Source organism: Felis catus, chromosome A2 (genome assembly GCF_018350175.1).
Source record: "Felis catus isolate Fca126 chromosome A2, F.catus_Fca126_mat1.0, whole genome shotgun sequence".
NCBI classification, from domain to species: Eukaryota; Metazoa; Chordata; class Mammalia; order Carnivora; family Felidae; genus Felis; species Felis catus.
In genome coordinates this window covers 142546316-142572788 of record NC_058369.1, presented here as the reverse complement: position 1 = coordinate 142572788, position 26473 = coordinate 142546316, and the positions used below count along the sequence as shown (strand labels likewise).

The window sequence follows — 26473 nt, the reverse complement described above, 5'->3', positions numbered from 1 at the left end:
TACAAAACAGCAGCAAGCACAGACAAAAAGTCTTCAAGAGAAATTCTATTTCTTTCTTGACAGAGGTCCAGGAAGGGAGGCTGTGGGAGTAATTCTGTTTTGTTTGTTTGGTTTTTTTTTTTTTTTTTTTTTTGCCCTCCTTGCCACTGGCAAGTAATGGCAAAGGCCAAAAAGGTGCCTAAAATTTTAGATAAAATATTTCTGTTTGGGCAGAGGAACTAGAAAATGGATGTCCCTATGATCTGAAATTTGTGTGGGAAATTTTTGTTATCCTTCTCTCTTTGCTTGGCCCCCAAAGCATACCCATTTAAAGGAATGTGTGACAACACAAGGAGGTTAAAACACCATACTTTTAGCCAGAGAGCCATAAAAAGCAGTCTAGGAACCACAGGATGTGAGGAATCCTAAGGAGAGAAGGGAGATGGAAAAAGAGAGCTCCTAAATTTGTGTATGAAGTCACGTGCTCACCCCTGAGTGTACATGTATGGAACTGAGTTACTTATTGTGGTGTCACCCTACACAGGCTGACTGCCTGCTAATGCAAAGGGAAACAAAGAAACAAATCTCAAGTCTAGACTTGCTTGCTACAACCAAGAGCCACTTGTGGTGGAGAGCAAGGTAACCTGAAGTCTAGTTGGCCTATCCCACTGCTCCTTCTCCACTCATGCCTGTTCTGTCCCTGGGGATTAGCAGTGAAGGGATGTTTGCTCACAGACTGTTTGAGCAATTATGGTATGTTTAAATTCATTTCTTATTATTCTTCGCTGTGGATGTGTCTGCTGGTGTCCTTAAATACTCTGGTTTCAAGTTGTAACAGTTAATTAGCTGCCAGCCTTAATGTGTGGCATATTAGGTTTCAAATTCAAAGCTGAACCATTATGTTAACCTTCCTGAAAGTGGAAGAGTCTCCATGTGCTCCAAACACTAATCTGTTAGAAACCAGTGCAGCTATGATCTCAGCCAGATTCCTTGTCCAGGAAGGGAGAAAGGAAGGAAAGGGGAAGAAGAGAGTAAGAGAGAGAGAGAGAGAGACAGAGACAGAGAGAGAGGAAGGGAGAGAGGGAAGAAAGAGGAAGGAAATGCCAGCCATCTTCGTTGCTTCCTTCCTTCCTGTCTGCCTGTCCATCTGCTGCCTGCCTTCCTCCAGAAGGTACTTAGTAGGCACACATAATGTAAATTACTTAAAATAATCTTGTAATAATAATATTTGAATAATGTTATTAGTGATATGTCTCTAAAGTATCACTCTTACTGAAACATGCATCAATAATACTCAATATCTGAATGCTATTATTGCAATAATGGTCATTATGTTCTGAAATGTATATAAAATGTGTGCTTATGATGCCAGTTGAGTATTCCAAGATGTAATTGAGCCCATAAGAAAATGCCTTCCATATATTTCTCTATAATACTAATAAACTTGTTGCTCCAGAAGAACAATTTCATAAAACTCTCCAAATTCAACCATGAAGTCAGACATCCATGAGAAGATGTAGATGCATATAATAGTTATTTCATTAGATTCTTATTAGACCTGGGTTTCAGCAGTATAAAAATTACTGGGAAGTAAACAACAAAAGTTTGGTAACCATTCACTACAGTTGATATATGTAGAATTTCAGAAATGTTGGAAGAGGAACTAGAAGATTCTGTCCACAAAACAGACCAAAGTCTTCTAATCTGGTATTGGCTCAATCTGTAGTTAAGAAACCAACAATTCAGTCCATTGAACCAAAAAAACCCTTACCCATGTTCTAGAATCAGGTTGCTAGCACACTCCACCTCTATAAATTGGACATCTATGGACAAAATCTTTCATTATCTATATTTCCATCAAAACACCAAGGAAACTATTTTGCAATGTATGACTTTTGAGAAATATTATAAGGGTGTTTAAAAATTAGGAGCTTGGATTTACAGTCCATATACCAATTTTGGAAAATATATACATACAGATATATTAGATTAAACGCTGATGCACAGAATTCAATAAGTGGTGTTATCTGCTATACTGAGGGGAGGGTATTAAGAAACACAGAATGTTTGGGAAACAGTGAGAAGACTAGAGAACAGTTATTTGAGGTATCTGGACTTCCCATTTTACTATCTCACACGTACTTCATTCACATTCAATATATATTAAGTTGAATTCGGTACCTTTAACATCTGACCTTCCTTCCTTTCAAAACACACACACACACATAAATGTAAAATATATTGTGTTTTTTTGTCTTGTTTTGTTTTTTGTTTTTTTTTTAATTTTTTTTAACGTTTATTTATTTTTGAGACAGAGAGAGACAGAGCATGAACAGGGGAGGGGCAGAGAGAGAGGGAGACACAGAATCCGAAACAGGCTCCAGGCTCTGAGTGGTCAGCACAGAGCCCGACACGGGGCTCGAACTCACGGACCGTGAGATCATGACCTGAGCCGAAGTCGGACGCTCAACCGACCGAGCCACCCAGGCACCCCTGTTTTTTAATCATGGAACAAAAACCCCGTTGCCCAGGTCAGAAGCTTGGAGACTCTCTTAACGTCTTCTTGTCCCTCTGTTAACGTCCAATTTTCATCGAGATACATTAGCTCTTCCTTCTCAATAAACATTTCTCTCTCCTTTTAAACTATTTCAGATTCTCATTATGTCTTGCTCTAGGTTATTATCACAATATTGCAACTGATCCCCCCTCCCTCACCCTCTACTTCTCTCTCTCTCTCTCTCTCCATTGTAGTCCCATCTATCAATGTATCACACTTCTGCCAGAATAATCTTTTAAAAAATATCAAATGGATGGTTGCATTCATTTTAATAATTCTTTACTGCTCTTGGGATAAAATGCAAAGCCCTTATCATAGCATACAAAACATGCTCAAAATGTGCCCTTTTTTCTTTCAACATCAAATGTGCCTCACGTTTCATACATGCTAAATGTATTAAAGTGTCCTGAATTCATCATACTCTTGAACATCTCCATAACTTTACTCTACCTGGAATCATCTTATTCCCCTTTCACTTGGTTGGCTTCTTGAATAAAGGGAAAAAGAAGTTCCATGATATCAACTCTTGACTGGAATAAATATTCCTGCAGTATCTTGTAAAATTTTTTAATCAAACTTGTTATAAATGTCTTTTTAATTCCCAATGCCCCATTACATATAGAATACAAAGACTAGTAAGTTACAATTCCTAATATCAAAGACTGTATTCACTTGAGGAAAATGTTAAAATATCTATACAGTGTACATATAAGGGTACATGGTACTTTTATTGCTAGTGCTTTTTTACCAGTTTTTATAAAACCTTAATTCTAACTCTCTTAAAACAACCTCTCCCTCAACAAGTCTGTGTCAATTGCCTCTCAAGTAACCACCAAAACTTAATCTCATATCCCTTTAATGCATTCTCAACACTGCTGGCAGACTGATGTTTCTAAAATATAGATTGTGTTCTATAACTTCCCAGCTTAAAAGCTTTCAGTGGCACCACGTCGTCTATGGGATAAAATCCAAACTTGGTGACATTATCTTCATGGCCTATTAAAATCTGAATCTAAATTACCTTACATGTGTTAGCTCCTAAAAAAACTTCTCTGGTGCTAACAACAACCATATCATTGTTTGAATCCACCATGGCTTCTAACACCTCTTGTCTTTTCATATTATTCATTTTTCTGGAATACCATTTTCAGTTGAAGAATCAATACTAACAGAACTATATTTTCCTCTCAAATTTTCGTTTATACCTCCCCTGATATCATTACTCAATACTGTATAACCACAAATACCTACTAAATATTTGTGCAATAACACTGTTACGTTGTATTTTCGTTTTAGATTATGTGTCTCTTTATTGGTACTGGAGATTCCTCAAAGGCACAGACTGTTTATTCATTTTTGTGCTTCCAAGGCCTTAACACAGAATAGTTTACAAGGGGTTAATACATGTTTGTGAAATGAATGAATGAATGAAATTGATGAATGTATAATAGTTTAAACAATAAAAATATTCATGTATTTGCGATCAGAATACAGACACTTTGGTTTAAGGAAATGTTACACAGCATGCCATGGTGTAAATCTGATATTATATAAGCCCTGGTATGGTGGTAGTCCTAGAAAAGACCAGCAGGTAGTTAATAACGTAAGACCCAGATTCTCATGCTCTTTGACTACACTGATGATCTCTCCAGGTGGCTCTTCTGTAAAGATCTTATGGTTTCTTCACTGCAATTCAATCTTCTCTTTCCAGACCCCTGGCCAACCAGCCCAGCCATTTGTGGCAAATTGAACATGCAGCAGTGGCAGTACCTAGACCTGACATAGAGAAAGGGAAACGCTGCTGTTGGACCATCCTCTTCATGGGCCCAGCGCTCAAGCAGTGGGGGATGGAGGGAGTAATAACAAATTCTGGCCAATATCCTTAAGAAAAGTCCTCTTATTTCTCCTGTTTTTAAGGGCTTCCTCTTGGTTCAATGCGCTTAGGTAGTTAACTATCCAAATGAGCCTGGGGCTCAGGCATGGGGGTGGGGGAGCGGTGGTAAGGATAAATTCTGGCTACTATCCTTAAGAAAAGCCCTCTTGGGGCACCTGGGTGGCTCAGTCAGTTGAGTATCTGACTCTTGACTTTGGCTCAGGTCACGTTCCCAGGGTTGTGGGATTGAGCCCCACATTGGGCTCCATGCTGAGCACGAAGCCTGCTTAAGATTCTCTCTCTCTCTTCCTTTGCCCCTCTCCCCCACTCAGGTGCTCCCTGTCCTAAAAATAAATAAATAAATAAATAAATAAATAAATAAATAAATAAATGAAAATAAAAGTCCTCTTATAATCTCTTGTTGTTAAGGGCTTCCTCTAGGTTTGATTGCTTAGGTAGTTAATAATGTAAGACCCAGATTCTCATGCTTTTCGCCTACACCGATGATCTCTCTAGGTGCCTCTTCTGTAAAGGTCTAATTATTTCTCCTTTGCATCCCAGTCTTGCTCTTTCCAGACCCCTGGCCAACCAGCCCAGCCATTTGTGACCGCTCAAGTGTCTGTGTTTATAAAAGCAGACCACATTTACCTACATGTTGTTCACAGCTATCCACACTGGAGAAATTTCTTCTAACCAACGTCTTTAGGGCCATCTTTCAGTCAGGATACAGTAAAGCAGACGTTCAGTTTGATTTGCATCAACACATGAGGTTAGTTTCCTCAACTTAGGGAAACTTCCATGAAGCCATATGTAAGGGCTAAGGGGGAAGCAATTCTTCCAGGGAGTAAGTAAAACTATACTTCTTCATGTAAAGTACCGTTTCTTCTGGACATTTGGGCTGAGGCCCAAATCTAAATGCACCACTTCAAATATACACTAAATTATATTTCAAATGCTTGACCACACTGCAGAGACATGCTCTGGTTGCACAGTCAACACATGTTCTTCATGGAGGCATTCAATTTCTACTGGGCTCTGTAGCAAATAAAGATCTGGTTTTCAAAGAACATGTTGCTACAGATCTACCGATCTGCTACAGATGACCCGACCCTGAGATACATGCAACAAGTTTAGCTAACCTGGATACTTCCGACACCACTGAATTTAAGACTCACATGGCCCCAGCAAGTAAATCAGATGGCACTGCAATACAACAGTTCCAAGTGTGAAAGACCCACTTAGTCCTGTGACTCTACCTTAGTGGTAGGTGTATGAGGGATAATAACTTGTCCTTTATTTCAGAGAGCAAATCCTCATTGAAGTGGTAGGTCTGTATAACTTTCCAGGAGTCAACTTACCATTTCTAGGATGCGTAAAACTTATGAGGGTATCTAGAATACTTGTTGAACACTAACTACAAAGCATAATAAAATCAATATGGCAAACTATTGTGATGCTCCAAATTATAAAAGATGCCCAAGGCATCAAAAAAAAAGTATAATGTCCTAGGAGCAAGAGAGTTACAGTAGCCCTGATACAAAACTGTGAATGAATAGTGATTCTCTTCCCTTAATAAAAGGTGTTACTTTGATACTCTTTATTGATGGATACTGAAAAGAATGCATCTTGCACAATAGTGGCATCCAAATACTAGAATTTATGTTCTTCTTTTCTAGAAACACATCCAGCAAAACTGTTTCAAATGTGGTATCACTATTTAGGTTTATAATAATCCACTATTAATGACCATAGTTTACCTGTGTTTTGAAAGGGCCATACAGATGGACTGAATGGAGAGATCACGGAAACCATCACCTCTGACTTTGAGAGCATCACTAACTTCTGCAATTCTTCCTGGGAAAAGATATTCTTTCTGATTTACTGTCTTGGACTAGAGGGTGACTACGAGGATGCTGGGATATTTCTTTGGTCTTTCCTTCTATAACAGCTTTCCCTCAACAGATCAGAAACTAACAAGATTCTAAATATATCCAGTCTAGTGTTCCATTTTTGGAAGAATATTTTATAATCTTAATAAAATATATTTTATTATTTCCTTTACTTTACACATGATTCTTTATCAAACAATTCTTTATTTATATAATTTTTAAATGTACTGTAGTACAATTTACATGCAGTAAAATTTACCCACTTCAAGTCAATGATTTTTTATAAATTTACTGAGATTTCCATTTAGTTAGTATTCTTATTTCCAGCCCTAGCCAAATATTATATATATTTTTAATGTTTATTTATTTTTGAGACAGAGAGAGACATAGTATGAATGGGGGAGGGTTAGGGAGAGGGAGACACAGAATCTGAAGCAGGCTCCAGGCTCCGAGCTGTCGGCACAGAGCCTGATGCGGGGCTTGAACTCAAGCACTGTGAGATCATGACCTGAGCCAAAGTCAGATGCTTAACCGACTGACCCACCCAGGCGCCCCTAATCTACTTTCTAATTTGCCTTTTCTGGGTAACTAATAGAATTATTCATGTAATTGTATACTAAGGATTTCTTATTTTAGTGAAGATTTTCTAAATTTAGACTCACAAATTTAAACAGCGATATAAGTCTCTAATTTTTCCCAAGTGTGTAACTGAGCATCAAGACTCCATAGAAGCTTCAAAGATGCAGAAATAACTATAAAGGGCCTCATAAATGAATTAATCCCAGTAAGGGTTCTAACAGTGTAGCTCATAGCTCTATACCTCAGGACTGTGCTTCAGAGAATTCACCACGTGTTTGTTTTTGTCACCAGTTATATACTACGTTGCTTTGAGAATGAGTGCTAAACTCAGAAGTACTCAACTGTTATTTTCTTCCCCATCGATTTTTTAACATCAAGGTGACCCAGTCTGATGTATGCCTGTACCATTACACAAAGTCCCCCAGACACCCTAGCAGGCAGTCCTAAAGGTGATAAAAGTTGCAAGTCATCCACCTAAAACCACCTGGATAATGAAAGCTCATTTCAGGGAGCTGAATAGATAAGATATTGATTCTGGTGAAAGACAATGTATGCTCAACTCATGGTCTGGTAATAGAGGGAATGGAATTAGAGAGGCTAGCTGTCACCACAAATAACCTGAATCTCCTCATGAACTAAAATGGTTTCTAAATCTGTAAAACTTTCAACCTGGGGGAACTTAAAAAATACAGCACTGCCAAGTAAAGCAGAATAAATGTAGAAAAGGATTTCATTATTTAATGACAATCCAGATACTTGAGGTAGCTCTTCAATTAAGATCGGCCCAAGTTACTATTTTGCATCCCATATTAAACTGAGGAAACTTCCTTCTCCTTATTTTGTTAAAGTTGGGATTTCTTTGTTTTGTTTGTTTTATTTTTAGTGCCTTATGCTCCCAGGCATTGCTCTAAGTGTTAGAGGACCCAATATTGAATACTGAATGAAACAGAAAAAGCACCTGAGTTTACTGAATTTTTTATTCAAGTGAAAGAGACAAAACAAAAAACTAAAAAGCTAATTGTACTATATGATTTTTAGCAGTAAAACATGCTGCAGAGGAAAATTAACAATGGAAGGAGAAAGATTTAGAAAAGTAGGGATACCTTTTCTGGATACAGTTGTTAGGGAAGGCCAGTACGAAGATAATATTTGAGCAGAGAATTAAGTGAAGTGAAAGTACAGCCATATGAATATCTGGGCATGAGCTTTCTAACCTGAGGGGAACTCAGGTGTAAAACTTCCGAAGGAAATGTGATAGGCATATTTTTGGACAAGAAAATTCCAGAATATTTGAACAAGAATATGCAAAGTCAGACATGAGGTCTGAGTTATCCGGGGACCAGAGTCAACTAGGGCCTTATAGGACCTCGATAAGTACTTTGGATGTTGTTCTAAATACAGTTGGAAAGCCATACAGAGATTCTGAGCAGAATGACAGTTATTTTTTAAAGGAACAGTCTGGCTGTGGAGAAAAAGTGCAAAGAAAGGAGTCATAGAGACTAGTTGGTAGAGTTCTGGATTAGTTCAAACAAGAGATAAAAGTGGCTCAGCTTAAAATATCAATGATTACAGCTGAAATAGTTATGTTCAGCTTGGTGAATAATTCAAAGATAAAGTGTAAAGAATTTCCTTACGTATTAGATATAGCATTTGAGAGAAGAGTCAAAACTGATTACAGTATCTTCTGTCTGAGCAACTCATGGACTGGTAGTCCCATACACTTAGAAAAGACAGGGCAATGAAAAAGATTCATAGAGAGGACATGGGAATCACCAGTTTGGACTTGGATATGTGAAGTCTGAAATGCCTATTAGATATCCAGAGAAAAATGTGTATGTCCCACAACTGAATAATGGCAAGGTATAAAAGGAATGCGATTTCGAATAAATATTTGTGTCATCTGTTTATAGAGGGTTTTCAAAGCCATGGGTCTGGATAAAATCATAAAATGGGAGAGGGGGGTACATGGAACCCTGAGACATTATGGCATTTCTAAGGCAGAAATAGTATGATAGTAATCAGAAGAAGCATTGATCCCTAGCAGTGATCACCACCAGAATCCAAGAAACAAAACTGTTTTAACAATGAGGGAGTGATCAACAGTGTCAATTGTTCTGAAAGTTCAATTAAACAAGGAGTGAATTTTTACAGATTAACTGCAATAACATACAACCCCCTCTCAGTGGGGTAATGCAAATGTTTATTTCTCATCTGCATAGAAAGTCAATGTGCATTAGCAAAGGGCAGAAACAGTGAGGGCTTGCAACATGCAGTCATTTGCATGCCAGGGCTCTTCTGGCTTCAGAAGGAACAATTATTGTTACAGGAGGAGTCACCTTTTGGTAAAGCAACACAGCCAATCTTTGGCAATCTGATAAGAAAGTAACTAGAAATAAATACCCTTACCTCACCCTCCGTCTTCCCTCTCATCTCTTGCGAATTCTTCAGTTGTTTACATTCACCTGGAAAATAAGAATCCAGGAAGGCATTAATGCAGTTCATGAATTTAAGAATTGTGAAGGGAAGTCAAGAGTAGATTTGGTGCAGCAAATATAAGATATTATTAATACACCATTGCTTAATCGCTAAAATTAAGAAATATTGGTATGTGTCTATTTGTTTTCCTTTTGCACAAGCATCTTAAATATTCTTATATATAACATACACAATTTAAATTTAGGGTTAGCTTTTCAATCTGCACACACGCTAAAAATATGGTATGGTTATCATTGGAATTTCTTAGTATTTATAGATTATTTCATGAATAATTGATATTTTTGTGATATTAAACCCTCGCATCCACGAGCTTTAGATCATTATTTATATAATAGGTTCTATTTATGACATTCGATAATATTTTATAATTTCCTACCTAGAAATATTGCATATTCTTTCATAGATTCAGTTCTAAGTATCTTAGAGATCTGTTTTGCTTTCAGGAAGAATGTTTTTCAAATTATATCTTCCAAATGGTTATTGCTGATGAATAGGATCGCTATGGATTTCAAATGTATCTCTCATGTCTGACAGAATGGTATTATCATTAAGCTCTATTTAGGTACTTCATCTCTTCTTCCAAAATATTTTTTTTTCAAAAAAGTTAACCTGTTGTTTGTAAAATGTTTTTATTTTGCTTACTGTTTTCTGCTGTCATTTAATTTTAACAAGCTTTCTCTGTCCCACTCTTGCTTCACATGACTGTCCTCTGACTTAAAACTATAGATTTATTTTACATACCTTTTAAAAGGTTAGGCAAATTCTAATTTCTTATTTGTTTCCTAAGTGCTTATTTTGCTTGTTTTAATGAATGAGTGTTGAATTTTAAAGGATTTCACTCTTTTAATATGATTTTAGTTTTCTCTTTTATAGTTTGATGTGGTAAATCTTTCCACGTGAGGCTGATTTATGCATTTATTTAATTTACAGTGTATGTTTTGATTAGTTGCCAAAGTCATATTATTGTCATGTAATTACATGTCATTTTTTCTATTTACAAAAGATACATTTTGAAGCTCTGAAGCTCCATCTGCTCTTTTAATTGTTAATAAAATCATCTGCATGACTGTCCGAGCTTCTTACATATCCCTTTTTGTGAGGAAAAGCAGAATTCACAAAATATTTTCAGTTTCATTAGTGGATATTGTTTTATTCAGGTATTATCTCTAATCTTCATTAAAAATGAAAAATAAATTGGATATTCTGAAAAATGTATTTTGTTCCTCAGTTTTCCTCATTCCCTCCTTTATTTGAACTAGTAAGGTTTTATATGTTCTACTCTCTCTCACCACACTTTTTACCCTATTCATTTTTAAATTATAGCTTTGTCTGTGTTCTTTCAGTGATTATTCTTAAAAATGTATGTCTGTATCTATATCTATATATTATAATATATGCAATAAAATTAACATACATTAAAGTCAGTCTTCTGATTCTGAATTTGAGTTACAGGCATCAACATGAACTCACATTATGTGTTACTGGAAAGTATTGATACATCTACAGACACAAATAAATATAAATGTGTGTATACGCGTAAGTTAATATACGTACATTTCCTAGTTCTCTCCACTAAGAGGGCCTATAAAACTCCTATGGCACACCTAGTACCCAGATCTTGGTTTTTATATTCCATTTAGTAGCAAAAGGAGCCAGAACTCACTGGAGAAGTGGTTAATTACAGAGATCTGGCAGGGCAAATACAATATGAGCTTGGGGTATGTTGGGGTGCCCGAAGGAAGTTCACAGTTTGTTTTCATGTATGTTAAAATATTAATGAAAAATTACAACTTTATAATCAAACCCACAGTTTTGAGATATTTTATGAAAGTAGTTTTTAAAAAAAGACAAAAATTGGTTAATATCTACAGAGGAAAATATAATCCACAAATTAATATTTTGACAGTTGACACTAAGATATTTTTTAAAGGGTAATTTTTAAGTCACACTTAATGCTGTTAAACTGAAGTTTATTTAGCTTGTATCTTCAAGATTTCTTGGTATAAAAGTTTTAATAATTAAAATGAGTTAGAACTCTGAGCACAGAATAGCAATTTACACTTCTAAATTGATATGTGTAAAAGACAAATATAAAGAATAATTATTTACAGGCATGTACCCTCTTCCTATGCCCTCCTTCAAATAGAAATCAACCCCTTTGACTGCTGAGCATTTTATTAAGCCAATCAAGCTGGTGGCTTCAAAAAAAAAAAAAATCCAATGATTTTGGATACCCAAACCAATGATAACTGGAGCAGGTAAAAGCATTTTTCAAACAGTAGATATATAGTACAGAATGGGAGGGGGGTCATGGGGCGAAGAACTAAGAAATTTCAAGAAGACTTTTATTTTTTAATTTTTTAAAATGTTTATTTATTTGTTTTTGAGGAAGTGAGAGAGAGCACAAGCAGGGGAGGGACAGAAAGAGAGTGGGAGACAGAGAATCTGAAGCAGGCTCCAGGCCCCTAGCTGTTGGCTTAGAGCCCGATGTATAAGAATATGACCTGAGCTGAAGTGGGAAGCTTAACCAACTGACCCCACCCAGGTGCCCCAGGAAGATTTTTAAATTACAGTTGGGAGGAGGGTTGTTTCAAGTAGTCTCCTCTGCAAGGAATTATGAGAGGGATAAAATACAAATCGTTGATTCTAAGAAGTATTTTGTTAACCACTCCCACACACACAAATCCCCACATATATGCACTTGGAAGTTTCTGAAAAGCCTGAGAAAAATTCTGAAATGTTCACTTCAGATATACTGTTACTTCCTTAATTAGATGGTGGGTTTTATCAAAGTATTGCGCTTAAATCTCCCACAAAATATTAACTTATAGTAGAATGTAAGCCATGACCTTAAATTAACGAATCTGTTGAGGTATTCCAAACGTATGGTCATGTTTAGTTATACATACAGTTTGGAGTTAGGTAATCCAAGGAGTCTTACCAAGGAAGGGTAAAGTGATACCATAAAGGCATATTTTGATTTTGATTTTGATTTTGCTCTTTTTAACTAGTACTTAGAAAAGCCAGGGGCCTTAACTTCATTAAGATTTACATAGTCACAGAGAAAGAATTTAGAGTGCATAAAAGTTTCCAGAACATTACAATCCAGTAACAGTCATGCTAACTAATTCTCTCAGGCCTACTTCCCCTTTCTTACTACTAGTTCTTTTATCACTGATTCCTTGACTCCTTTCAGTCTAATTTTACTAATGGTCCTTCAGATTTCTGGAAACTTGACTTTTCTTTTAGTTACTATAGTCTCATCCTCATCATGTAGTTTCTTTCACCACTCAATGTCAGTTATACTACACTTGAAGAAGGCCTTTAGCAAGATGGTCATATACTGGGCATTCTGATTTCACATTTATTATAAGTCACTAATAATCCATTTTTCATTTGCTATAATGTTCCCATTCCCCTTCTTTCTTTTTGCAATTGGGGTGCTGAAAGTCGTAATGATTTTCATGCCTAAATGTCATGTTATGCAAGTATTAATAGTAGGCAACAGTAAAATGGGGGGTAGGGGAGTTGGGATAAAAATATTGTAGGAAAGTCCAAAGGAAGTTGATAAGAAAGCTAACTTAAAGAACACCCTGAAACAGAGCCTAATAAGATACGTTGATTGTACCTGGACTGTATTTATGAGTATGTAACCAAAGGAGGCCACTTATGTAAAATTATTGCATAGAAATGTCTCCCTAATCATAATTCTAAAATAACTCCCTCATTATCTAAGTTTCTAAGTTTCTTTTTTTTTTTCAACGTTTTTTATTTATTTTTGGGACAGAGAGAGACAGAGCATGAACGAGGGAGGGGCAGAGAGAGAGGGAGACACAGACTCGGAAACAGGCTCCAGGCTCTGAGCCATCAGCCCAGAGCCTGACGCGGGGCTCGAACTCACGGACCGCGAGATCGTGACCTGGCTGAAGTCGGACACTTAACCGACAGCGCCACCCAGGCGCCCCAAGTTTCTAAGTTTCATCACTGATTCTCAAATATTTTTTCTTCCAAGAATTACTGCTTAGGGGCGTCTGGGTGGCTCAGTCAGTTAAGTGTCTGACTTAGATTTGGGTCATGATATCATGTTTCATGAGTTCCAGCACTGAGTCGGGCTCTGTGCTGACAGCTCAGGGCCTGGGGTCTGCTTCAGATTCTGTGTCTCCCTCTCTCTCTGCCCCTCCCCAACTCGAGCTCGGTCTCTCACTCTCTCTCAAAATTAAACATTAAAAATTTTTTTTTGCAAAAAAAAGAATTACTGCTTAAATGGAGAGGTTATAACATAAGCTTTTAGGAGTATGTGGTTTAATGTGGTTGAGAGTGAGAATATTAATGAAAATATTTTAATTCCTAATATGCACTCAATAAAATATGATTATGATGTGAACACTAGCTTCAGAGAATTTAACTTACATTAACAGAGTATAAAGAAACAGTACTTAGAAGAATATAATTTAAAAAACAACAAATTGGTTAGTGTTACTAAGATACTAGGGAAGGATACAAGGACAGCTCAGAGCCTGGAGCCTGCTTCAGATTCTGTGTTTCCCTGCCTTTCTGCTCCTCCCCTGCTTATGCTCTGTCTCTCAAAAATAAATAAATGTTAAAAAATATTTTTTAAAAAAGACAGAGAAAGAGAGACAGAAAGACACTTGATTTCAGAAAACTGTTAGATTGATGTGCCCTTTTGATTGACAAGATTTAGAAGAGGTGCTAAATTATTAATGTGCAATTCCTTTGCAATGACTACTAAAGAAAAATATGTATGTAGCTTTAGTCTAATAAGCTCAGAACTACTGTATGTCAAGAGTCAAATTCATATAAGGTTGTAAGGAATAAAACCAGCCACAGCTTTCCTGGTTTCCAGGTAAGCTTTCAGGATCTATTCTCTAACAAGAACGGTTAGCAAATCTAACTAGTTTGTGTAACTCAGATATTTTAATTTTGCCTGAGCCCTAAGGTCAAAATTTCAGGCTATCCAGAACATGTGGATTTGAACACAGGTCAGACGTTGTCCAGAAAGCCTATCTTCAATAGTGGAATGTTTTAAAATCTGTATTAATTCAGGGGCGCCTGGGTGGCTCAGTCGGTTGAGCGTCCGACTTCAGCTCAGGACACCATCTCGCGGTCCGCGAGTTCGAGCCCCGCGTCGGGCTCTGGGCTGATGGCTCAGAGCCTGGAGCCTGCTTCCAATTCTGTGTCTCCCTCTCTCTCTGACCCTCCCCTGTTCATGCTGTGTCTCTCTCTGTCTCAAAAATAAATAAAACGTTAAAAAAATTTTTTTAAAAAAATAATAAAATCTGTATTAATTCAGTGGTTGGAGCAAGCAGTGTTTAGACATTTTAATTGATCTTTTTTTTTTTTTTCATTTGTATGTAGCTCCAGTTAGTGTGTTAAGAGACCATCTGACTTCTATATGACTTCTCTGGGTCTATTGTAAAGCTGGAAACATATTCCTTAAGGTAATCTAGCAAAATTGGTTTACTGAATTAAATAATTCATCCAGGAAATCTTTGTGCAGACCTTGTGAATATAAGTTGCTACAGGAACTGTTAAGAAAAAGGAATAACCCAAATAATCCACTTTAAATAGCCTAATAGGAAAAAAATTAGGCAGTCTGTGACTTCATGTACTCATTCATATTTCTGCTGTCAAGAGTTTGAAGGCATTTTTTGAATAATATGGGAACTATCTGACCTACTTTTACATCTGAACTGCAATACACATAAATACTTTTGGTCTACAGAGGAAAAATATACATTCAGAAAAAAGATTAAACATAAAAATATTGGAAACAGATAATCTTTAAGTAATTTCATTAATTATCTATAATTCTCATAAGATTTTGGGGACATTAAATTCAGGGCATTTTAGATTTAAACAGGCTGCTTACAATCTTAGAACAAAATCCTTTTTTTGAAAGCAAAATCTTAAAGCTATTGATTTTACTCTGAAATTGATATATGTCTATATTGCTATATGTAAGAAAACCTAAACTTTTATGTATTCTCAGTACATTTTTAAATATTTAAAATTACTTGTAATAGAATTTCAATACATGGTTTAAGAAATATTTGGAATTATTTAAAAATATCTATCAAAGCACGACATTTAGAATGCTCAAAGCTCATTTAAAAATGAGCTAGCTTCACTAAAGTATTTCTGTAAAATAAAACGTAAAAGGCATTAGTTCTCCTATAAAGAATATTAAAAAAGCAACTGAAATATTGTGATAACATCTAAATAAATTTTGGCATTTTACCTTGTTTCTGTACTGTAGCAAGCCCCTCCCAAAGTTTGAAAGAAGAAATCATTTTTATTATTATTCTACGATAAGATATTTATAGCTCACAGAAAGTATATTTCTCTCAATTTATAGAGACTAAAAAAATGTATCAACTTTTTAGTTTGGACTGATGCAATTACTTTCATCTATAATACAATAAAATATGTATTTTTTGAATTCTTTTTTTTTTATTTTAAAAAAATTTTTTTAACGTTTATTTATTTTTGAGACAGAGAGAGACAGAGCATGAACGGGGGAGGGGCAGAGAGAGAGGGAGACACAGAATCCGAAACAGGCTCCAGGCTCTGAGCTGTCAGCAGAGAGCCCGACGCAGGGCTCGAACTCACGGACCGTGAGATCATGACCTGAGCTGAAATCGGACGCTTAACCGACTGAGCCACCCAGGCGCCCCTTTGACTTCTTAACATAGTAGATTTATGTATAAATATTTTATTTACCTAATGTACATTATATTGGGTGACTTTCCTTACTGATGTGACACTGAACTTGCCTGATCATGATAGCTACATTGGGTAGAAAATGGAAGCAAGAAGTCTGGATTATAGTTTTAACCAAATATAAACTGTTTATCTTTGAATAGAAAACATAATCCTTTTTATAACTGTAAAATCAACCTCTAAACTAAAACTATCAATTTTACAATATAATTTATTTATCCATGGTGAACTGGATACAAGACTATGGATAAAAATAACTCAAAATGTATGTTTGACAATAGTGTGTTTTAATGAATTTGATCTCATACAGGTAAAATAATTGTTTTACTTACTATAAAGGGTTATTTTGACATAAAGAACCCACTACAAAATTTATAGTTTTATTTCTCTTTTAGTCATTAATGACTAATTTAATTGACAAGTTTAATTTGACAAGTTTAATTTTTATCAAAAGTTAAAGATACATTACAAATGGATATATGACCTACCTTAAATATATAAGTACTATTTAAACAAGTTGTAGTACTCATATAGACCATCTAGAATTTATTGATAAATTATATGAGGCCATCAAAACCATGTATACTTGAACCTCATTATTTTTGCTTTCATTTAATTATGATGTGACTTTATGTCCTTTGTAGGAGAAAGAGCCATTGGGGTGAAAATTCATTACAGTGCATATTATGAGGATAATATGAATAAATATGAATAAATGCACTTGACTATTTTTTTTTAATTTTTTTTAATTTATTTATTTTTGAGACAGAGAGAGACAAAGCATGAACAGGGGAGGGTCAGAGAGAGAGGGAGACAGAATCTGAAACAGGCTCCAGGTTCTGAGCTGTCAGCACAGAGCCCGACGCGGGGCTCAAACTCACAGACAGCGAGATCATGACCTAAGCTGAAGTCGGCCGCTTAACCGACTGAGCCACCCAGGTGCCCCTATTTTCTATGTTATAAAGTATAGAGCTAAATATTTATCCATATTTAATAACTATTTACTATTGGATTCAAATTTCATTTTTATCCTATTATGTAGTAAATGCTGTTGGTAGTCACCTAAATAGTTTTTTGGAGTTATGTGATATACATAAGTAAATATGCATGTATTAATATATTTCTATATATATACTTACATATTTTGATATACATATATATCAAAAGCACAAATTTATCTGGACCTCTTCCAGAATTAGTGCCAAATCAAAAGTTAGAAAACATCTGCCTACCACACTCCCTGGTCTACCACTTGACACTTTTGTCCTTCTTTATACTGAATATCACACAGTTCTCCTGAGGTAACAGCATAGGAGTGATGCTATATTTGATCCTATTTTTTAACAACACAGACATCAGTGTTTATCACAGTGTCTGCTGTGATAAAACCTTGCTGGCAATAGGACAAATAAGGAAAAGCAATAGGTAAACAAGATTCAGTGCTGTGAAACCCAAAAATAGAATTGAATTCTAAAAAGAAGAAATGAAGTAACAATGAGGAATTACATGTTTCAAATAAATAAACTGCTCTGCTGAGATTAGTAGTATAATTGCCATGAAGAATACAGAAATCAAAAAATTAATTTGCAGAAGACATACAGATGGCCAACAGACACATGAAAAAATGCTCAACATCACTCATCAGGGAAATACAAATCAAAACCATGACAAGCTACCACCTCACACCTGTCAGAATGGCTAAAATTAACAACACAGAAAACAACAGATGTTGGCAACGATGCAGAAAAAGGAGAACCCTCTTATACTGTTGGTGGGAATGCAAACTGGTGCAGCCACTCTGGAAAACAGTATGGAGATTCCTCAAAAAGTTAAAAATAGAACTACCCTATGACTCAGCAACTGGACTATAAGGTATTTATCTAAAGAATACAAAAATACTGATTCAAAGGGGCACATCACCCCAATATTTCTAGCAGCATTATCTACTATAGCCAAATTATGGAAAGAGCCCAAATGTCTATTGACTAATGAATGGATAAAGATGTGGCTTATATATAAACAATGGAATATTACTCAGCTATCAAAAAGAATGAAATCTTGCCATCTGTAATGACATGGATGCAAAATGAAATAAGTCAGAGAAAGACAAATACCATATGATTTCATTCATCTGTGGAATTTAAGAAACAAAACAGATGGACACAGGAGAAGGGTAAGAAAAATAAAATAAGGTAAAAAGAGAGAGGGAGGCAACCATAAGAGAGATTCTTAACTATAGAGAACAAACAGAAGGTTGCCAGAGGGGAGGTGGGGGAAGATAGGTGATGGGCATTAAGGAGGGCACTTGTTGGGATGAGCACTGGGTGTTATATGTAAGTGATGAATCACTAAATTCTACCCGTGAAACCAATATTACACTATATGTTAACTAACTTGAATTTAAATAAAAACTTGAAAGGAAAAAATTTACTTTCATTTTCAATCTCAAAAGAAAAAAAAAACACCTTGCAAAACTAAACAGCTGCCTGAGAACTTCTATTTTTTACTTAAAATTATTTTTACCAAAAGCCATGTCAAGAATATATATTTGGCTATTTCTCTTTCTTTTTATAAAGTTCTTGACCTATGGGGTGCCTCAGTGGCTCAGTCGGTTGGCAATCTGACTTTGGCTCAGGTCATACATAATCTTGTGTTTCACGAATTTGAGCCCCACGTTGGGCTCTGCACTGACAGCTTGGAGCCTGGAGCCTGCTTCAGATTCTGTGTCTCCCTCTCTCCTTCTCGCTCTCTCTCTCTCTCTCTGCCCCTCCCGCACTTGTGCTCTCTCTCACTGTCTCTCACCCTCTCAAAAATAAATGGATAAACACTTGGGGGAGAAAAAAAGTTCTTGACCCAATCCCATCATATCTTTCTTTCAGTCTCAATTCATTTACCATCAAAAGCATGATCATGCTGGGTGACTCCCAATTTCCAGGACAGCCATCCCCATGTTGTTCAATACATGTATCTGATCCCAGTTGCCACACTTCCCATTTTATCAATCTCCTTCAACAAGCCCTCCGGAATTCAAACTGTCCTCATCAATCCCCTGAAGGACATTCTCAAAAATCTCTAAACTGTGTTTAGATTTCCCTTCATCTTCTCATTCCCAGTAGCACCTACTATGTAATGAGGAAAAAATGCTCCCTTGCAGTCCACTCAAATGTAGACTAAAGGAAAGTGCAATCTTTTTCTCTCCAATTACCTCAGGGTCTAGAGAAGTTTTATATGTTATATGACATTCTTATTCCCCTATTTTTTCCTACTTTAAGCCTTTTTTTTTCTTTTCTTACCTTCTTCTTCCTCCTTCAAAAAGCTCAGGACTTTGAAAACACGTCGCTGTCTTCAACTAAAATGCCTTCTCTTTGACCACCACTTTTATCATCTTTTTCGGTTACATCAATAGTCACATAAATGATAAACTCAAAACACTGGTTTTTCAGTTTCTTTGGTTTCCTTCATTTCTTGGTTTCCTATTCCTCAAGCAAATTTTCCTCAATCTAATTTCCATCACCCACTCACCTCTTTAGTACGTTGAGTTTATCTTCTATATATAATCAATATATTATTATTAATATATTATAGATTTTATTTGTATATTACATATTTATATTAATATAAGTAATATCCATAGCAGCACTATCCCTCAAGCTGCACATTCTGACATCCCATTTTCTATTCACCATCTCCTATCCTTCACTTACTACAGTATGCTCATACCAACAGCTGTCCAACCTCTCACACATCGTTAATCCACTATAACATGGTAACTACATCCTTGCAAATATCCCTAACTTCCTTGCCTCTTTCTTCTACTATTGTGTTAGCTGGCAAAAATGTCAAACCTCTTTGATCCAAACTGCAGGCTTACCCCATGTTTATAACCAAGCAATTGAGTATTTCTGGAGAAAATAAAACCATACTGACCATACTGGTTTGCTTCAAATTTATAGCCAACAATCTCAAATAGACAATAAATACTGACAATCACACTGCTACCTATAAATCGATTTTTTCATTTCTTTGATATAGCAATTTCCCATCTTTTCTCCTGAAAAGTCTAGTTTAGAGCTCAATCATACTTCATAGACAAAAAGTTGTTATTAGACTCAAGTAATTTTATTATTTCTACCACCAAATCTATACCTATTTATGCTGTCTTCCTTTTTGTTCTGTAGCCATAATAAGTATTTCTGCTCTTACTACTATTTATATGCAGGATCCCATCCTTTCCCTCTAAACAAACTCTTTCCTGTAATTCTCCCAATCTTTAATGTATCAGCAGTTTCATCCTATTCGATAGCAGTATTTTGTGGGTATGCAAGCTTGCTCTGATATCATCTAAATTTAAAAAAACAAAAATTCTTGATCACATGTCACAATCCAGTTGCCTCCTCATTTCTCAGTTCAATTCCCTTAAAAAGTTGTCCATATTACTGCCTCCCCTTTTTTATCTCCCATTCTCTTCCAAACCACTGCATTCATGTTCTTATTTCTACAACACACTGAAACTGGTCTTAAAAATAACACATTACCAATATCTTGTTAGATCTAATGGTGAAATTTCAGTTCTCATCTTAATAAAAATCTCAGCAGCATTTTGCATTCTTGACTACTACCTTCATCTTCTTTAACACACACACACACACACACACACACACACACACACACACCTCTAGACGCCCCATGATGTGGCATTTATCGGGCTTTCCTCCAACAACCCTGAACAGTCCCCAGCTTCTTTGTGACTCTCCTCTTCAATTCTTAAATACTGGAGCTCCTCTAAGGTTGTCTTCTCAACCCTCTCCTCTATGCTCTCCTTAAATTTTCCACAGCTTTATATTTTAGCATTTTATGTATTTACTCTTTTATTTGTTTATGTATAAACATGTTTATCATGGGAATTTGCAAACATATATAAAATATTCATAAATATTTTTATAATCCAGCCTCATAATGACCAATATATGATGAATCATGGTTCATTTATAATGCCCACCCAAAGCTAGACCATTTTAAACTAGGCATGTATCATTTCTCCTTTCAATAATCCATAAGTTTTTAAGTATAGTCAAAAAACAATTATTTATTTTTCTTGTATCCAATTAGTGTTAAAATATCTTTAATTGTTCCATTTTAATAATTGTCTTTTTACAATTGCTTTTTAAAAATAAGGATCCTAATAAATCCTATGGATTGAGATTTTTTTACATGGTTTTTCAATGTCTTTTAAATTTCTTTTAATCTAGAACAGATCTTTTTTCCCCTCAAATTCACTTCTTAAGGAAACTAGTCTTTGGTTCTGTCAAATTTCTAACATCTCCAAATTGGCTAACTGCACCCCCATGGTACCAATATGTACTCAACCTCAGTTCTTTCTGTAAACTTAATTAGGCCCAAAGATATGATGAGATTCACGTTAAATTTTTCGACAGGAATATCTCATAGGTGGTACCATTTATTTTTAGTTGCTATTCATTTCAAATAAAGAGATACATCACGTCTATCTTTTTAGGCAGTTAAAACTGATCAACTTCAGATCTTATCCATTCATTATAAAGGTTCTCTATCAATCAACCTTATCACTCAGTGATTTTAGCAGTCATTGAAGATCATTTCTTATTATTTATTCCCATTATCTACATGTTATCTACATGCTGGTAACTGATTTCATATTTATAGCTCTAGCCTTCTTCATTCATATCCAACTATCTGCAAACCATCTCTGCTTGGAGGTGTAATACATATGTCCAAGATAACTTTGTCAAACAGAAATATTAAGCCCTGGATTTAACTTATAACCAAGTCTTCTCACCTCAGTAAATGCAAATATCAGGCAGTGAGTCACTCTTCCCATAAACCTAGGAATATTCTTCAATTATTCTATGTCTTTCATTCTGTATAATCTATTATTATATCCTATTTGCTCTACTTTTCAACTATGTCTTGATCATAACCAAATCATGTGGTGTATCCTGCTTCAACAATTACCCATTTTGCTATAATCTCACTTCTAATCTAATACAACAGTCGTCTAATTATCATTCCTGCTACCATTATTTTCTCCTACATATCAGCCAAAGTAATCCTTTTAAAAATAGACTGCATCTTTTCCCTATAAAAATCCCCCAAAACTTTTTTTTTAATTTCAATCAGCATACAATTCAAACTCTTTATTATGGCCAATCATATTCTACCTAACCAGGTGCCTACACTCTCCAACCTAATCTCTCCAACCTCCCTTCTGCACTCTCAACGTACACATCTTTATCCTGCTCATCAAACACCACGACTCCTCCCATCCAACACTTTTCCATCTGCTAGTTTCTACATTCAGAATACTCTTAATAGCCTCTATGACCCTTCACATCATTTTAGTGTAAACTCAATAAATCTTTCCTAAACATGCCAGCTAAAGCAGTGACCCCATAGTCAATTCCTATCATATTACCATAATACATTTGCATAGCAATCATCATTATTTAAGTTTGTCTTATAAACTGATTAATTAATTCATGTATTTCTTATTTGCTTTCCCCAAATAAAATATATACTTCACCTGGTTAAAGGACACTATGCTTTTCATTCCTGAACCTAGAACAGTGCCAGAAATATAGTTTGCAGTAAGAACTCAATAATTGTTGAGTAACTTGTAATAAAAAAAAATCTATTCAAATAATTTGCAAAGAAAATCTTCTAATGATCCCGAAATTATAGGATGAAATAAATCTGATTAAAATTAAGCTGAGAACTACTCAAATTAAACCCAAAGGTATTAAAAGAAGAAGGATGTCTCAGCATTAGATACGATAAATTTTGAAAAAGAAAACAGCTCAAAAATAACAATAGTATAAGTGCTTCAAAACAAGATTATCTTAAAATCATAGGATTAAGGAAGGACTTTGAGGAAACTGAAAACATTCCTATGTATATTTTTGCAAACAGGTTCTCTTTATGGTCTTATTTTGCAAATCAATCATGATATTAAACATATCTCAGCATGAAATATTTCTTCATAACAATTATGCCCCAAGTTAAATACATAAATAAGACCTATATTATTAAATATGTATTTGTTATACATACAGTTTAATAATATAAAGTACAAGTTATTTATAACCTATACTTTATTGTATGTGAGGTTGTTACTTTTAATTTTTCAATATGTAATATAAAGTCCCAATTCAAGCTTATTATTAATTATTATGGCATTTCATTCCTTTTTTATTTTGCCCCTTTCTATTACCAATTATCGAAAAATAGTAAAAACTACCTGCACATATTTTATACTTTGAATTTAATTGCTTTAAGGCTTTTTTACCCCAAGATTAAATCAGATAGATAAAAATGTCAAAAACAATTCCAGGCACATAGAATGTGTTTAGACTGTGTTTCTGTCACTCTTGAATAAATACACTGAAGTTGGGGATGGGGAAGGAGGAAACAGATTGAATTTATCTCTGACACTTTCGTATTTAGGCTTCTTCCTAAACACATTGTTGTACTTTGTGGTAAAATACCTTAAAGTATTTAATGTATTTTATTACTTTAAGAAAAATTTTTTAATGTTTATTTATTGCTGAGAGAGAGAACGTGAGCAGGGGAGGGGCAGAGAGAGAGGGAGACACAGAATCCCAGGCAGGCTCCAGGCTAAGCTGTCAGCACAGAGCCCGTTGCGGGGCTTGAACCCACGAACCACAAGATCATGACCTGAGCAGAAGTTGGAGGCTCATTTGACTGAGCCACCCAGGTTCCCCATATTTTATTACTTTTAAAATGAAAGTGAGGCACCTGGGTGCTTCAGTTGGTTAAGCATCCGACTTCAGCTCAGGTATGATCTCGCAGTCACTGAGTTCAAGCCCTGCATCAGACTCTGTGCTGACAGCTCAGAGCCTGGAGCTTGTGTCTCCCATTCTCTCCCTGCCCCTCCCCTGCTCATGCTCTGTCTCTCTCTGTCTCAAAAATAAATAAACATTAATTTTTTTTTAAATGAAGGTCATCACCATCATACCTTGGAACTACATGACAAGGTTGTTATGTAGCTCATATGAATCACATAATATGTGCATTACTCATATTGCTATTATTGATTAGTAATATAAACAAATAATTTACTAGAAGAGAATGGTCAGTTTTCCTGTGTCCCACTCCAAGTTTAATTTTAAGGTAATCATGACACTGAAGGGCATCTCTTTGTGGCCATAAGGCTTAATTTTTCCTTAATTTACCTAAGTTACATGTAGCCTTAATTATGGTAAGAAATGGTTTGTTTTCTCACTGAACTGTCTAGCTCATCTGGGTTCTGAATTATATTCTATACCTAGCATAACAATATTAGGTTAGAAAAAATATACTATGAAATGGTAATTTTTAAAAAATCATTTTAAATGAATGACTAAATATTAGGGCACTATGATTGTTAAAGATAATGTACCACCAGACTGGGGAATATGTTTCTGAAAAATTAATTGCTTCCGGGACAGGCTGTCAGTTTCCACAGTAACCAGATTATATATTGAGAAGTAAAAAAAATTAATTTATATTTTTCTTCATTTCCTTTTCTAGAATGGTTCTTGAGTTGATAATGTTATCCATCAAGGAACTTCAGCTAAAATAAACATTTATCTACTAGCTCATAGCTTGATTGGCATACCCAAGGAATCCCTGTGACATAAAACTTATTTCTTCTCAGATTAATTGAGACTAGTAACCAAGCTATTGATCAGACTGCCTAATGCTGATTCACATGGTTTGTCATATTTAAATGACTATTGTTAACTAACATTATAGCCAAAACACAATAGATTAAATTAACATATAACTGATGATTTTTTTTTTATTTATTTGGCTTAAGTTCCACATGCTGCAGCTTGTTTAGTATTGGATGTTGGATAATTGTGCCTCGGTAATACTTCTAGAAATTTTACATTTAGTTAAAATTGGATCTAGAACAATATTCCAAGTCTAATTAAGTTTGTTTTACTGACATAAATATACCCAGAAGTAAAGAAAGTCTGACATCTAAACATGTAACAATGGCCTCCATTTTCAATAAAGCTATATTCATTTCAAAATATGTAACAAGCCAAAAGAAGTATACTTTTTTGTGAACTCTGCACGAAAAAAACTTGTACTAAAATTCAAAACAAAACATTTTTTCTCCACAAGCATACATGAGTCCCTATGTGATGGTGTCAAATTAAAATAATTTTATTTTAGAATGTTTTAACGTTTATTTATTTACTTATTTTAATGTTTATTTATTTTTGAGAGAGAGAGAGAGAGAGAGTGTGTGTGTGTGTGTGTGTGTGTGTGTGTGTGTCAGAGCACGAGGTGGGAACCAGCAGAGAGAGAGGGAGACTCGGAATCCCAAGCAGGCTCCAGGCTCTGAGCCTTCAGCACCAAACCCGACGCTGGCCTGGAACCCACAAACCACACGATCATGATCTGAGCTGAAGTCTGAGGCTTAGCTGACTAAGCCACCCAAGTAACCCAAACAATTTTAGATGTTCTTTATAGGCAAAGAGAAGACCTGTAGGTCTTTTTCCCCCCCAGGCCACTTGAGGTCCCTTCAATTGGAAAAAGGAATCCTAATAAACATTCCAGTCACCACGGTGCCAGGCACGGAGCAGTCATTCAATAAAGGCTAACACAGATCTCAGGCTTGAGGGCCTCCAAACCTCACCGGTTCTCTAAAGCAGCATTCCACCAAAATGGAACAAAAGCTCATAATCCTAAATGCAGGGCCAGAGAGACCAGGGATAGGGGCTAAACCAAATGGCCACAGGGGAGATGCCAGGAGTCGGCTGGCCCAGGGTTGCGCTCACGGTCTGACCTTAGCTGGGCACCTACTTTCCTCCTCTCTGGCTCCAGCTGCAGGGGCTCCGTCATGGTCGCCTGGCGCCTGCTGCCATCGCTGGGACCCAACGCCACGTGCGGGCGCACCGGAGCGCGGTCACAGGCGCCCGAAGGGCGGGCACCGAAGGCGCGCAGCTGTGAGGAGCCGCCGCTGTTGCTCTGGCTTTTCCGGAAACGCCCTTCACGTGGCAGTCACGTGACAGGCGCCGGGTGCGGCCCCGCGGCTTAGTTTCTCGGACTTGTGTCGGGAAGGTAAGCTTTCGGTCTCCGGGGTCGTGGTCTTTGCTTTACTTGGACTTTGGTCTTCTTTAAATGTAGTCTTGGCTGCGCTTCTGCTTCTCCCCGTTTTCTAGTCAGGTCCTTCCTTTCCTGGCACTTTTCTCACCTCAACAGGGTCTGGGTTTCAGGGGATGGTTTGCTCTTTTGTGGGGCTCCAGGCAGGGGGATGTGGCTCGGTGTTCACTTACTGTGCAGCTGCTCTCACCAGCCTTGGGAGCCAAG

The 26473-nt window shown here is 36.1% G+C and overlaps 1 long non-coding RNA gene across 2 annotated transcripts; it reads right to left on the bottom strand.

Moving 5' to 3' along the window:
- Nucleotides 1-3832: 3832 nt before the first annotated feature.
- On the bottom strand, nt 3833-26102 carry LOC123384014. 2 transcript variants are annotated; one of them, XR_006594502.1, is made up of 3 exons: nt 25967-26102; nt 9284-9339; nt 3833-4312 (listed from the first exon to the last, which is right to left on the bottom strand). It is a non-coding gene; the product is annotated as an uncharacterized LOC123384014 (long non-coding RNA). The 2 variants fall into 2 exon arrangements; XR_006594503.1 differs by lacking the exon at nt 3833-4312 and adding an exon at nt 4690-6263.
- Between the last annotated feature and the right edge of the window lie 371 nt (nt 26103-26473).